Genomic DNA, 13606 nt, shown 5'->3' with positions numbered 1-13606 from the left:
CTTCACCCATGCTTAACACATACTACTTAAGTTAGGATCATAGTATTCAACATTAGTATCAAATCACAGTATTCATCATTAGTATTAAATATTGTAGAATTTTGTAGACTACAGAAGCAACAAAATAATAATGAATAATAAAGGCTTCTCTGCAGAATAACACTCCGGTAAGCATACAGGGTCTGCAGAATAATCACGTAAGTATGCCAATCTGCAGAGGAATCAAATATTTCAATGTGACATTGTTAACATCTTTGCTTAAAGCCTAGCCAAGCATGCTTATAACGCTGTGCGTTACCGCCTCGTTTGTCCATACTCAAAGTTTAACTGCTCTCTTTTGTTGTTCTTCCTTTAGGTGTGGCTAGAATGAATCGGGAATTTAGCTTACATCACGGAGCCTGAAGCAAGACCAACTGTGCTCCATTGAGAGTCCAGACAGCAACGAAGTTTCATGAACAGGCGTGGCTGTAAATAGCAGCAGCGCCCTACCACACCCACTTGGAACTCTTGCGAGACTTCACAAGATGAGTCTATGTAGATAGTACATGGATGCTAGTGCGATGGTGCTTGCAGGTGATGCATCCCCATACACCATTGTTCTTCTCACTACCGGAGCAAGGTTTGCACCAATGTGATCTTCTACTCAACACAATATCACTGTATTAAGCAAATCTACCCTTCTCTGACTCTGTACAAGGCTAGGTGGGGGCAAATGCTGTGTGATAATTTCTCCATGGCTGTAAGGGATCCAAAAGTCTCAACAGTTTGGCTGTGATGCTGACATAGAGTGCATTGGCGTAGTTCAGTCTCGGATCACAGTGGTGGCAGGTAGGCATTGAGCATTGTTAAGCTGAGAGATGATCCTTGGAGTACTCTGGAGATGGAGTTGGCAGAAGCCAAGTGCGTCTGGTGAATAAGGGGTAAAACCTGCAGTGAGCAGCCTTTATATGACGGCTTTGTAGAGGAGCTCCTGAGTGACTGGACTGCTCAGTTACTGCAGTTTCTGCCATGGTATTTATCCGCCAGTAGCTCATGCCGTGTCTAAGTGGTTCATCTCATCACGCAGAATGGATGTGATGGGGGGATGGGTCCAGCCAGGGGTTAAAATGGTTTTAGATGTTGCTGATCTTGTGCCAGAAATAGTTGGGGAGCTGGGTACAGAATTCCACAGATTGCGTGAAGGGTTGGAGCTGGTGGCGGGTGAGGCAAAGAATTCTTTGACATAATGTGTGCTGTTTTTTACCGGCAATTCCAGTGGAATGGACATATAAACCTTTCAAAACAAATTATGCACTAGAAAGCCGATCTCACTAGGGTAGCTCGATATTTGTTAAATGTCAAAGTTCAGTTCATTCTTGCTTTGTTCAACTGGTCTCCTCCAAAGTACATGGAATATGCCTGTATCATATGATAACGTACAAATCAGCTAAGTGTTTTGGGAACTGAACCTGGTCAGATTTCTGGTGCAGACTAGGCTGTGTGTAGGGCAATGTTTCTACTGCAGAGGTTAAAGACTCCTCTGTGTCAGAATCACAATAAGTGTATTTAATTTATCACAGCAGATACTTAGCATGTCTATTTTTGGCCAGGAACCACTTTCAAATAACATCGTAGATAGAGGATCAAATGTAATGAAACAGTATGTTTACTACAATTTCTTTGAACAGGTAACACATAAACAAAATCAGAAGCCAACGCATGGCTACTTTAATTTGTTCTAATGAAGCACAAACCTTTTCCAAGGAATGTGTAAGATAAGAAAAAATGAATGAAGCAGGTGCTGCAAGAAATTTACAAGCAAGGTTGTGATTTGAAGTGCTACAAGTGCCATGTAGAGTGATGGATTCGCAGAGGAGTAAATGCCCTAGTGGGTTGGCGCATGTCTATGTGCTAATGGATGCAGGATTGTCTTTTGTCAAACAAGTGAACTTGAAAGTGAATATCCGGACATGTTGTAGAAAGCATTGCACGTTCTTTAATACCATCACAAGGATGTGTGTTTTTGACCATCATAAGATAGGAGGCTGTGATTGTCAGGAAGAATGCCCCATATAGGAGCACTAGAGTGGAAAACATTTTGGCAAGGCTTAGCGAGAAAACAAGGTGCTCTCTATCTGCTCTATTGATAAAAGATTGTATGATGCCTCCTTCCTAGAAATCGCTACATGTTTTCATGTCAAACTGTATGGCCCAAATACGGCTGTTTAATTTATAAGCTACCCCAGTACTTTATTGATCTTCCAAGTTTGTAATGCAAAACTGAGTAAGGTTTTTGCTAACGTCTGTGCCTGCGCTTGTATTAAAAGATTCAATTTGTGTTTCAGAATATTGAAAGCAGAAGAGAGAATGGTTGAGTTTATGTATATGCATTTTAAAACTGCTTGAAGACCATTGCCAATAATCTTAAATGTACTCTGAATTATGTTTTTTCAATTACTCATCCTTCTATTTCAGAATGCCAGAATGTATCTGTTCTTCTTTTATAGCTGCAGTATCAAGGTATATGTATGTATGTATGTTTTCATGTATGTGTGTGTATGTATATATATATCACTTAAAAAACCATAGGTTTCACACAGGTTATAGTTAGGTGGACATTTCCCTCGTAAAAAACCAATGAAATTCCCCCGTTATAGTTAGATCAGATAACTATAACTCGCGCGACCGCAATCCACTGCTGATGACGTCACATATTACATCACTCATGACATGGTCAGTGGCATCACTCATGACATCACTGATGACATCATCCTTGTGATAGAGTGGCGGCCGAACGAGTTATAGTTATCTAATCTAACTATAACGGGGGAATTTCATTGGTTTTTTCGAGGGAAATGTCCACCTAACTATAACCTGTGTGAAACCTATGGCTTTTTAAGTGAATTTGCAAGGTTTTTTTAAATGGTAATTCCTAACTATAACGTGTGTGAAACCTATGGTTTTTTAAGTGAATTTGTACGGTTTTTTAAATGCTAAGTTATGTATTTATTAATATTTTCTTTTTTTTAAGGTTTTTCCGCCATACGCTTACCGTACGCGCACGGTACACGCACCCCACGATTTAAAAAAAAAATATAAAATGTATTTTTCATACTTTTGGGTCCTTCTTGGACCCCCTGACAAACGCTAGGGGGTCTGCAACTCTCTTCGGTGCCCCCTTTTCACGTTCTCCACCTTTGTTTATCAGTGTGAGACACACAAAATGGCGGCCGACACTTCCTGATTGTGACCGATTCGAATGTTTACAGTCATGTAACCACCAATCAGAATTAAGCTCGCGCACGGCAGCGTGCGCGTACGGTAAGCTTACCGTACGCGCTCGGAGCGCGCCTATAGATATATATATTGATTTAAATGCTATTTTCTCAGGAAATACTGAACAGATTTACACCAGACCTGCAAAAGGCACATCCCTGACCTGATGACTACCTCTCTGCCAAATTTCAAGTAATTCTGTTCAGCCGTTCGGGCTGTAGCTTGGACTAAAGGTCCTATGGAAAAATGCATGGGGAAAACGCGTTTTGGGACCCCCCCTTTTTCTCAGCCCCCGCTTGACGAATCCCCCCGAGACTTTCAGGGAAGGAGCGGAGTGGAGCGCCCCACCTATTTTGAAAATTTCCCCAGCATTCGTCAATCGTAATGCTTGCTTTCCACCTCTATTCGAAACACTCTCGGACGGGTGCCTGTATGCGGCGGTGAATTCCGCAATTTATTGTCGCTGCTTTTTCTTAGTGTAGAAAGAAAACAGCACTCGCGGGGGCGTTTAGAAGATATTTAATTCTCCAGCAATATATATATCCGAAAAAAAGTTTGCCCTGAAGCAAGGACGCAACTTCCCAGCTGAGTTGCTTTTCAAAAGCCTTTATTGTTGAAAACCGGCATTTTCAGCTCCAAACATTTACAAATTCCTGATGTGTTTCAGAGACCCCAGGCTCTTTCTTCAGAGGATGACTGCCAAACTGAAATGCGAGGTAGGCGCCATTAACTGCATGCATTATATATACAGCCCACGTGGGCTTCTCATGAGTCACAATTACAGCATGCTGGTACCTGTAGTTTTGAGTCCAAGCAGATTGTTCCCCATGTGGGTACAGTTTAGAAAACAGTGTCCTTTCAAACTTTTTGGGAATATATTACCTACTGACGGTCGCCAGTAGGTAGTTATAGTTAGGACCTATTATCCATAGGAAATCCGCAACATTCTATTTGGAATAACTTTGGGCACCGGTTGACGAATCTTCGCGAATTTTTCAAAACTCGTGGCCTGCTCCGGTCCGCTCCTATCCTGAAAGTCTTGGGGTGATTACCCACCACCGGCACACTGCTGTTTGTTATGGCAGGGCGGGAGCAGGAAACCTGCTCTCTCTTTCAAAATTCAAACCAAATTGCTTTTCCACACGGGGAGCTGCATGTTAGCAGCTCCCCATGTGGAAAAGCAATGGCAGGAGGCAGGGAACCGGCGGGACGGTGGGGGGATTGAGGACCCCCCCACAGCCCCCAACAGAGAGGGCCGGCCCCAGGTGATGGGGTCCTCAGAGCTATTAGTGGCCTGGGAGGGGGGGCCACGCGGCCCCCCTCCCCAAAAATAACAACATTTTTTTATTAAATAAATAAATTGTAAAGGCTGGCCCTGGGGGATGGGGTCCCCGGGGCCCTAGGTGGCCAGAGGAGGGGGGCAACGCAGCCCCCTCCCAAAAACAAAAGGCCATACCCTGGGGGATGGGGTCCCTGGGGCTGATTAAGCCCTCGAGAGGGGGGCCACGCGGCCCCCTTCCCAATTTAAATTTTTTTAAAAACAAATTAGGGGGCAGGCCCTGGAGGATGGGGTCCCCAGGGCCCAAAAATGAGAATAGGGGGGCTACGCAGCATCGCGCCGGAGGCCACGCCCCCTGCTTTCTGCACTCTGCAAATGCACCCCCTGGTGCGTTTGCGGATGGTTAACGAATTCCCCTTGAATGCTGGTGGTCCCTGGGGGCCAACTAGCCCACCAGGAACCTCCAGTATGCGCCAGGGGGCTGCGTTGCAGAGAGGTGTTCTGAGGCCACAACCCTTTTTACACCTCTCTGCAACACAGCTCTGTTGTGCTTAATGGAGGTAACTGGTGGGCTAGTTGCACCCCAGGGACCCTCGGGATTCAAGGGAGGGTAATCCCCCAACTTAAAACATGCCACAGGGCGCGTTTGCACAGTGGTGAAGGGAGGGGGCGGGGCCTGAGGTGATATGTGTGCAAACACACCCTGTGGCGCGTTTTAAGTTCAGGGATTAATTCCATTTAATCTGGAGGGTCCCTGGGGGCCAACTAGCCCACCAGAAACCTCCAGTAAGCGCCACGGAGCTGCATTGCAGAGTGTTGTACAAAGGGGCATGGCCTCTGAACACCTCTCTGCAACGCAGCTCTCTGGCGCTTACTGCAGGTACCTGGTGGGCTAGTTGGCCCCCAGGGACCATCAGGATTGAGGAGGAATTAATTCCCCAACTTAAACCGCACCACAGGGTGTGTTTGCAGACATGTCACTTCAGGCCACGCCTCCATCCTTCACCACTGTGCAAACACGCCCCGTGGCGCGTTTTAAGTTGGGGGATTAACTCTCATTTAATACTGAGGGTCCCTGAGGGCCAACTAGCCCAACAGGTATCTCCAGTATGCACCAGGGAGCTGCGTTGCAGACAGGTGTTCAGAGGCCACACCCCATTTTACACCTCTCTGGAACGCAGCTCTGTGGCGCTTACTGGAGGTACCTAGTGGGATAGCTTGACCCTAGGGACCCTTAGGATTCAAGGGGACTTAATCTCTCAACTTAGAATGGCCACAGGGCTCGTTTACACAGTGGTGAAGGGAGGGGACGGGGACTGAGGTGATGTGTGCAAACACGCCCTGTGGCGCGTTTTAAGTTGGGGAAATAATTCCCCTTCAATCCTAAGGGACCCTGGGGGCCAACTAGTCCACCAGGTGTTTTCAGTAAGCGCCACTGTGCTGTGTTGCAGAGATGTGGTCCAGGCCGTGCCAATTTTCTCTGAAACACAGCTCTGTGGTGCTAAATAGAGATACCTGATGGGCTAGTTGTACCCAAGGGACACTCAGGATTCAAGGGGACTTTATCCCCCAAATTAAAACACCATAGGGCGTGTTTGCACATGTCAGCTCAGCCCCCCCCTTCACCAGTGTGCAAACGCGTTTTAAGAGGTAGTTTTAATCTCCCTGCCCTATTATATACTAGGGGCTTACAGAGGAGGCCATGCTAATAAAAGGGGTACCCCAACGCATAGTGTTCCCTAGTGTATGTAGGTCTTTTAACTTTATTCTAAGTGTCTTTTAGCATAGCACTGGCTCTAGAACTAGTTAGTCAGAGTCAGTTATCACTAGTACCCATCTGAAAAAGTTGAGGGTACAGGATGATTTTGCAACAAAGACTCTTTCTGCTCCTCTGTTTGTTCTTTCTGCTCATCTTCCTTCTTCCTGCACTTTTCTTCGTCTTTGAGGACTTCTGTTGCTTCTTTCTGCATTTTTTCTTCTTTCTGTGTGTTTTTTCTTCTTTCTTCACATGTCTTACCTCTGTAGGCATAGTTAGAAACCAGCATTTAAAAAAGCTTTGAAATTCACTTAAAAAACGTTAGGTTTCAGTTACGTTAAAGTTAAAAATTAGCATTTAAAAAACCTTTGAAATTCACTTAAAAAACCTTAGGTTTCAGGCACATTATAGTTAGGAATTAGCATTTAAAAAACCTTAGAAATTCACAGAAAAAACATAGGTTTCAGGGGTGTTATAGTTAGCTGGACATTTCACTCGTACAAAACCATTAAAATTCCACCGTTATAGTTAGTTCAGCTAACTATAACTCGCGTGCCCGCATTGCACTGATGATGACGTCACATATTACATTACTCATGACATGGTCAGTGACATCACTAATGACATCTCAAATGACATCACTGATGACATCATTCTTGTGATAGAGTGGCAGACCTCCTCTCACTCTAATATAACTTTTGATACACACATTCAAAAATAGAAACTAAAATTTGCAAGAAAATTGACATACCAATACCAGTTACAACAACCTATTCAGTAATTCCAAGATCTACATACACATCCACTCATTCACCAACAGTCCTATATAGTCACTCATACATGTACTCACTCTTCATATGTACACATACATCCTGTTACACAACGCCACTCATTCATAGTTACTCAAACACATAGTCACTCATGCTAATAAAGAAATCAAGCATCCATTTACTTGCATATACAGTTATACACACACCACTACACTTACTTCTACGGAAACGTACACATACTTACTCTCTTAAACAATCACTTATAGAAACACATAATTATTTATACAGGAACTCTTCCAATCTCTCACTCTCACATATACTCACTTATATACACCAATACTCACATATACTAGTTTAAAACATGTTGTTACTCATAAAGACACTATTGAGACAGTCATTCACTCACTAACACACCCATACATACACTCATCCACCCATACAGTCCTGCACACATGCTGTCTTCAACATATACAAACAGTGAGTCACTCATTCATGCATCTATGCGCTAAGTAATGCCCCCCACCGAACAATTCAGACACTCATACTGATTCTCAAAAAAACAATTAATAACCCTTATAGACACTCATGTAGCTACTCACCAACCCATGCAGCCACTTATACACAAAGTGAGAGACTGATACAGATATTTACATATTTAAAACATCCATTTAGACACTTATTTACCCATTTATTCTTCCATCGACCCTCTTGTATACATATATAAAAAAATGAATTTTCAGAAAGCCACATTCACTGGATGATGTCATCAGTGATGTCATGATTGATGTCATCAGTGATGTCATGAGTGATGTCGCTGACCATGTCATGAGTGAAATGTCCAGCTAACTATACCACCCCTGAAACCTATGTTTTTTTCTGTGAATTTCTAAGGTTTTTAAATGCTAACTATAACTTGCCTGAAACCTATGGTTTTTTCAGTGAAAATATATATGGCTGAGCATTGTCGAGTGCCCTCTCAAAGCTGGGGGAACTTTGTTGGAAAATATATATATATATATATATATATATATATATATATATATATATATATATATATCACAAACAACCCTACTTCACCAAGAAGATAGCACTCACACGAGGAGTGCTGGGTATCAAAGGCACTTTTATTCCATGAGATCTCCTCCGATCCGGCAACACAGAAACGCGTATCGGCTGTCACAGCAGCCTTCCTCAGTCTGATACTCTCCATTATTTAAAAATCTTATATAGTCTGTCACATGAATAGACATAGAAAACACATTGCTCAAAAGTTTAAAAAGACACACACATATGTACATTAATAAGTGTAACTAAATGTATAAAGCTGAATAAATACAACAACAGGACGTGCAGAAGCCTTCATGTGAAAATGCAATGCGACAGAATGGTGGTCATAATGTTAAAATAATCGTAGTAGCTTGAATGCATAGTGCCTTAAATTGCACCCTTGTCCGCATACTGCGTCATGAGATCACCACAGTATCCCTGCATACCGCGCTCATTTAATGAAATGCGTATCAGCTATATCAGTAACACTGAATTTTAAACAAATGTGGAAATAATCCATATATATGAAAAAATAGCACAAGCATTAATCATGTGACACATCTTTATAAAACAACAGTTCGACAAACGGCGCGAATAAAATGCAAAAGGGGAGTAGATTTTTGTTTGCAGCTGTCCCTTTGGTTTAATGAGAAACCTCATACAGTGATGCTGGAAGCGTTACCAAATGTTAACGATGTGGGGCAAGTTGGAATACCGGGTTATATATCAACGTCTGTCTTGCTATGGAATTCATCGCCCCAAGTGTATCAGGAAGCTCTGCTGTAACTCCACAATACGTCACAGACAGCCCTCTGGACTACCCATCCCACAATGCCACATTTCTGTTAGATCCAAACTGCATGGATTGCTGATCAATCTGCTAACATCAAGAGTGCAACTCACATCCAAATAGATCATTAAGTCCTCACCTACACATTCAGGCAGGCAATTAGTAATTTTGATACTTGACTGCCTGGCAGAGATGCAAGCACTGATTCGCCGCCATGCTTTCCATCATGGTTTCCAGACGGATTCCGTTAAAACTAAAATCTAGTAAGTAATAACATATTTTTACTCTTACCACTGTCAAACAATCACCATCAAGTGCACAGCCACGTAGTCAATATGAAGGAAGTTTTGTGCAGGGTCGGGGGAGAACGTTGTTCAAAAGTCAATTTTGCCAAGCGAACCTCACCATGTCAGCGTCGGATGAAACGGTGCCCAGTCACCGGAGTTTAATCAACCAGAGTGTGGAGCAATTAGAGCCAGGGGAAAACTGAAGACCAAGCGCTGAATGCCGAAAGTCCCCGCGTCGAGATCTCCGCCCTATATATATATTCACAGAAAAAACCATAGGTTTTACAGATGTTATAGTTAGAAATTAGCTGTTACAAAACCTTTGAAATTCACTGAAAAAACCAAAGATTTCAGGGATGTTATAGTTAGTTGGTCATTTCACTCGTACAAAAACAGAGAAATTCGAACATTGTAGTTAGTAGAACTAACTAACTCGCGCCTCCACAATGCACTGCTGATGACGTCACATATTACATCACTCATGACATGGTCAGTGACATCACTGATGACATCTCAAATGACATCATTGATGACATCCTTCAGTGAATGTGTGTTTCTGTAAAGTTTAAATATATTTTATATATGTTAATGCCAAGGTGTATTGAAGAATGAGTTGGTGTATAAGTGTGTGGGTGGAACATTAAATAGGTGTGCGATTGACTGTATAAGTTAATGATTAAATATGTCTTACTGAATGCATGGGTTAGTGACTAAATTGTGAATGTCTGTATCAGTCTCTCAGTTGTGATGTGAGCTGCTGCATGGATTGTTGATTAGGTACATGACTGTCTATATGAGTTACTTATTAGTTGCATGAGTATCTGTATGGGTGCCTCAGTGTTTGTGTGTGTGGGTGGTTGGGCGGTGTGTGCCTTTCTGCCTACATGTGAGTGTATAATTTACTGGGTGTATGGGTTCAATAGTGCATGTGGAAATAGCTATATAGGTGAGTGAGTGTGTGTATCTGTGTTGGTGAGTGAATGTATGTCTCATTGGTATATGTGTGAGTAACTACATATGTGAAAGGCAGTATATGTGAGTGTTGGAGTATATAAATGACTATATGTGAGAGTGAGTAATTGTGAGAGTGGCTGTATAAAGGAGTGTGTGCTTGTGTCAGTGATTGTATAAGAGAGTAAGTAAATGTTAGTATCTGTACGAATAGGTTAGATGGTGAATGTATAACTGTATAGGTGAGTAAATGGCAGTGTTATTGATTCTTTACATAACTAGCTAGGTGTGTCAATAACTCTATGGATGAGCGACGGTGTATGAGTGTATGTATAGGTGTATGAGTACATATAATAGTGCTGTATTCAGTTCAGTTCATTAAGTCTTTATTGCGATTATAAAACCATAAAAGACATTACAATCAATTAAGAAATATGACAAGTTAAAAATGCTTTGTTAGAATGGATGAATCAGGAAATAGCATTGTCTAAAGCAATCGCAATGAAACATTTGTTATACAATGTTAATCCAACAAATCAGCAGTCTCTGTTATACTTAAAAGACAATTATTTAAAACAATGTGAATTACGATATGACCGCACAGCATTGGTTTGTTAAAAAACAAAAATGTAAAAAAAACAGACAGGCGTTACAGTCAAAAAGATAAAAATCTACCTCGGTATTTCATAAGTTCTGTCGGCCCTACCTCCAGATTCAGCATAGTTGCAAAATCAAACTACCTCGCATCCCACCAAATAAGGGCAAAGCGGGTTAGAACAGTCAGGTCAATGGACCCTTGTATTGTTAGCCTGAATCGCCCATGCCCAGCTCAGGAATTTTGCCATGGCGATAGCAATTGTTTCCTGGGTGCATGTCTGTAGGATCCTCAAGGCCTCTTTGGCAGCTTTTGTGTCGAGAATGGCACAGATGGGTTTAAGCCATTTCATCCTGGGTAACCTGTAAGCGGGGCAAACAAATAGAATATGGGCGATTGATTCAGACTGTACTAGACACGACGGGCACAGTTCTGTCGGTGGCTTGAACCATCTTCTGGAAAAAGCTCTAATTGGAAGGGAGCCCACCCGAAAATGGTGGTAGAGCTTCCTATCCGTCGGTTTTGAGATAAAGTCCCAGTATGGTTCAAACCCGAGCTCATGTTTAATCGTCAAAAAATCCCTGGTCAGAGTTTGCCTTGTAATGGAAGAAAAGCGCTTCGTCATCACCCTGTCCATATAGACAGCCTTGAGCTCATTTTTTGTTGGTAGTGGAGTCGTTTCTGGGTTCTCCCACAGTGTGCCCATCCCCATTTCTATCAATGTTTTTTTAGTATATTGAAGCCACTTGATCTTACTTAGGCACCCTACCCCCTAAAATCCGAGAGGGCTTTGGCATACAAAGAGAGTTCTGGTGTGGCCCAAAGCCTTCTCCAAAGGGCTAAAGTCCTAAATCGAGCAAGATCCTCAATACAAAAACATCCCAGATCCAGAAATAAGGGCACCAGTGGAGTCGATTGCGGCAACCCGATTAGTGCCATCATGAATTTATTTTGGGCAGTAACCAAGGGAGTAATATCCTCGTGGCCCCACAGTCCGGCGCCACATAAGATTGCGCTGGCAACTTTAGAGTTGTATATTTTAAGAGCGGGAGCTATGGGTTTAGTGAAGGAAAGCCTATGCTCTTTTGGGAGAGCCCCAGCCAGCTGCGCATGCTTCAAGCCAAGCACGTCGATCTGAGGTTTCCAGTTAAGCTTCCTATTTAAGGTTATCCCCAAGGTAAGTGAACACTTTAGTCTGCTCTAAGAGTACCTTATTCATGTGGACTTTTCCCTTGATAGCTTTGTGCGAGTGGAGGACCATAAACTTTGTCTTATCCACATTAACCAACTAATGATCGCGGCAGAACTCCTCAAAACGGGACAGGGCCACCTGTAACCCAGATTGAGTCTTGGATAGGATCAAGGTGTCGTCCGCGAACATGAGTAGGGGGATTTTCAGGCCCCCGCAAGGTTGGAGCATCAGTGGGGCATGTGGAATAATACTGTACAACCCTGTTGATGAATAGAGAAAACAGGGTAGGAGCGAGGACACATCCTTGGCGCACACCCTTTAACACCGGAAATCTATCTGTGACTTCTCCGTGTATGCCCCATGGAACCTGCGCATGGTTTGAATTGTGCAGTTTAACTAGCATTGCTAGCAGCTCCAACGGCATCCCCACATCCATAAAAGCTCTCCACATTTTATTACGAGGGACCAGGTCGAAAGCAGACTTCAGGTCAATGAAGGCCGCATATAGCACCCGCCACCTACGATAACGACCCGCCAGTATAACATCACAAACCCGAGTACCTGATCGATTGTACTGGTGTGGGGGCGAAAACCTGCCTGCATAGGTGATAGTATCTTGAATTCCTCTATCCACTGTTGGGTTCGGCTCAGTACTAACCTGTAAACTATTTTCTGAATAGAATCTATAAGGCTGGTGGGCCTTTAGTTGCCAGGTAAGGCATGGTCCCCCTTTTTATAAACCGGTATGATAACTGCGCCAGACCAGGTATCAGGAATGCGCACACCACTAGCGATGGTGTTGGTGAGATAGGTGATGTAAACCACCCAATTGTCCTTATCATGGACAAATAGATCCGCCGGTACACAGTCAGGACCCGGAGCCCTTCCTCTCGGGATTAGGGATAGGACTGTCTCAACCTCAGAGTTGTTAAAGGATAGGGTGGGTATCGGGAGAGGGATTTTAAAGTCTTCCGAGTTGTTAGCGTGGGTAGAGAACTGGGCCGTGAAATATGAGGCCCATTGTTCCGGCGGAACGTAGTTGATAGGTGTATAAGGTGTCCCATCACTCCCCCACTTCACTAGCTGCCAGAATTTTACCATGTTTTTCTCGTTACTAGCTAAAAGCAGGTCGTGCCAGTGATTATCATCCCACTCCTTTTTAGCTTTTAATTGGGTTGCTTTGTAGTTTGCCCTGGCAAGTTTAGTGCTGTATTGATGAGTGACTGCATGTATGAGTAACTGTATGGGTGAATGAATGAATGAATGTGTGTGTATAGCTAGGAATTAGTCAGTGGGTTTATAGTAACTGCTATCGATTTGTCTATGGTTTCGAAAATGGTAGTCTGTATTTTAGACTGGGTGTATCAAAGGTTATATTAGGGAGTGAGGAGGTGCATCAGATTATCACGTGGATGATGTCATCAGTGATGTCATTTGAGATGTCATCAGTGATGTCATCACTGACCATGTCATGAGTGATGTAATATGTGATGTCATCAGCAGTGCATTGCGGGGGCGCGAGTTATAGTTAGCTCTGTTTACCATAACGTTCGAATTTCTCTGTTTTTGTACGAGTGAAATGACCAACTAACTAGAACTTCCCTGAAACCTATGGTTTTTTCAGTGAATTTCAAAGGTTTTGTAAATGCTAATTTCTAACTATAACGTCTGTAAAACCTATGTT

Source organism: Triturus cristatus, chromosome 3_1 (assembly GCF_964204655.1).
Source record: "Triturus cristatus chromosome 3_1, aTriCri1.1, whole genome shotgun sequence".
Classification (NCBI taxonomy): Eukaryota; Metazoa; Chordata; class Amphibia; order Caudata; family Salamandridae; genus Triturus; species Triturus cristatus.
This window is presented reverse-complemented; position numbering follows the sequence as displayed.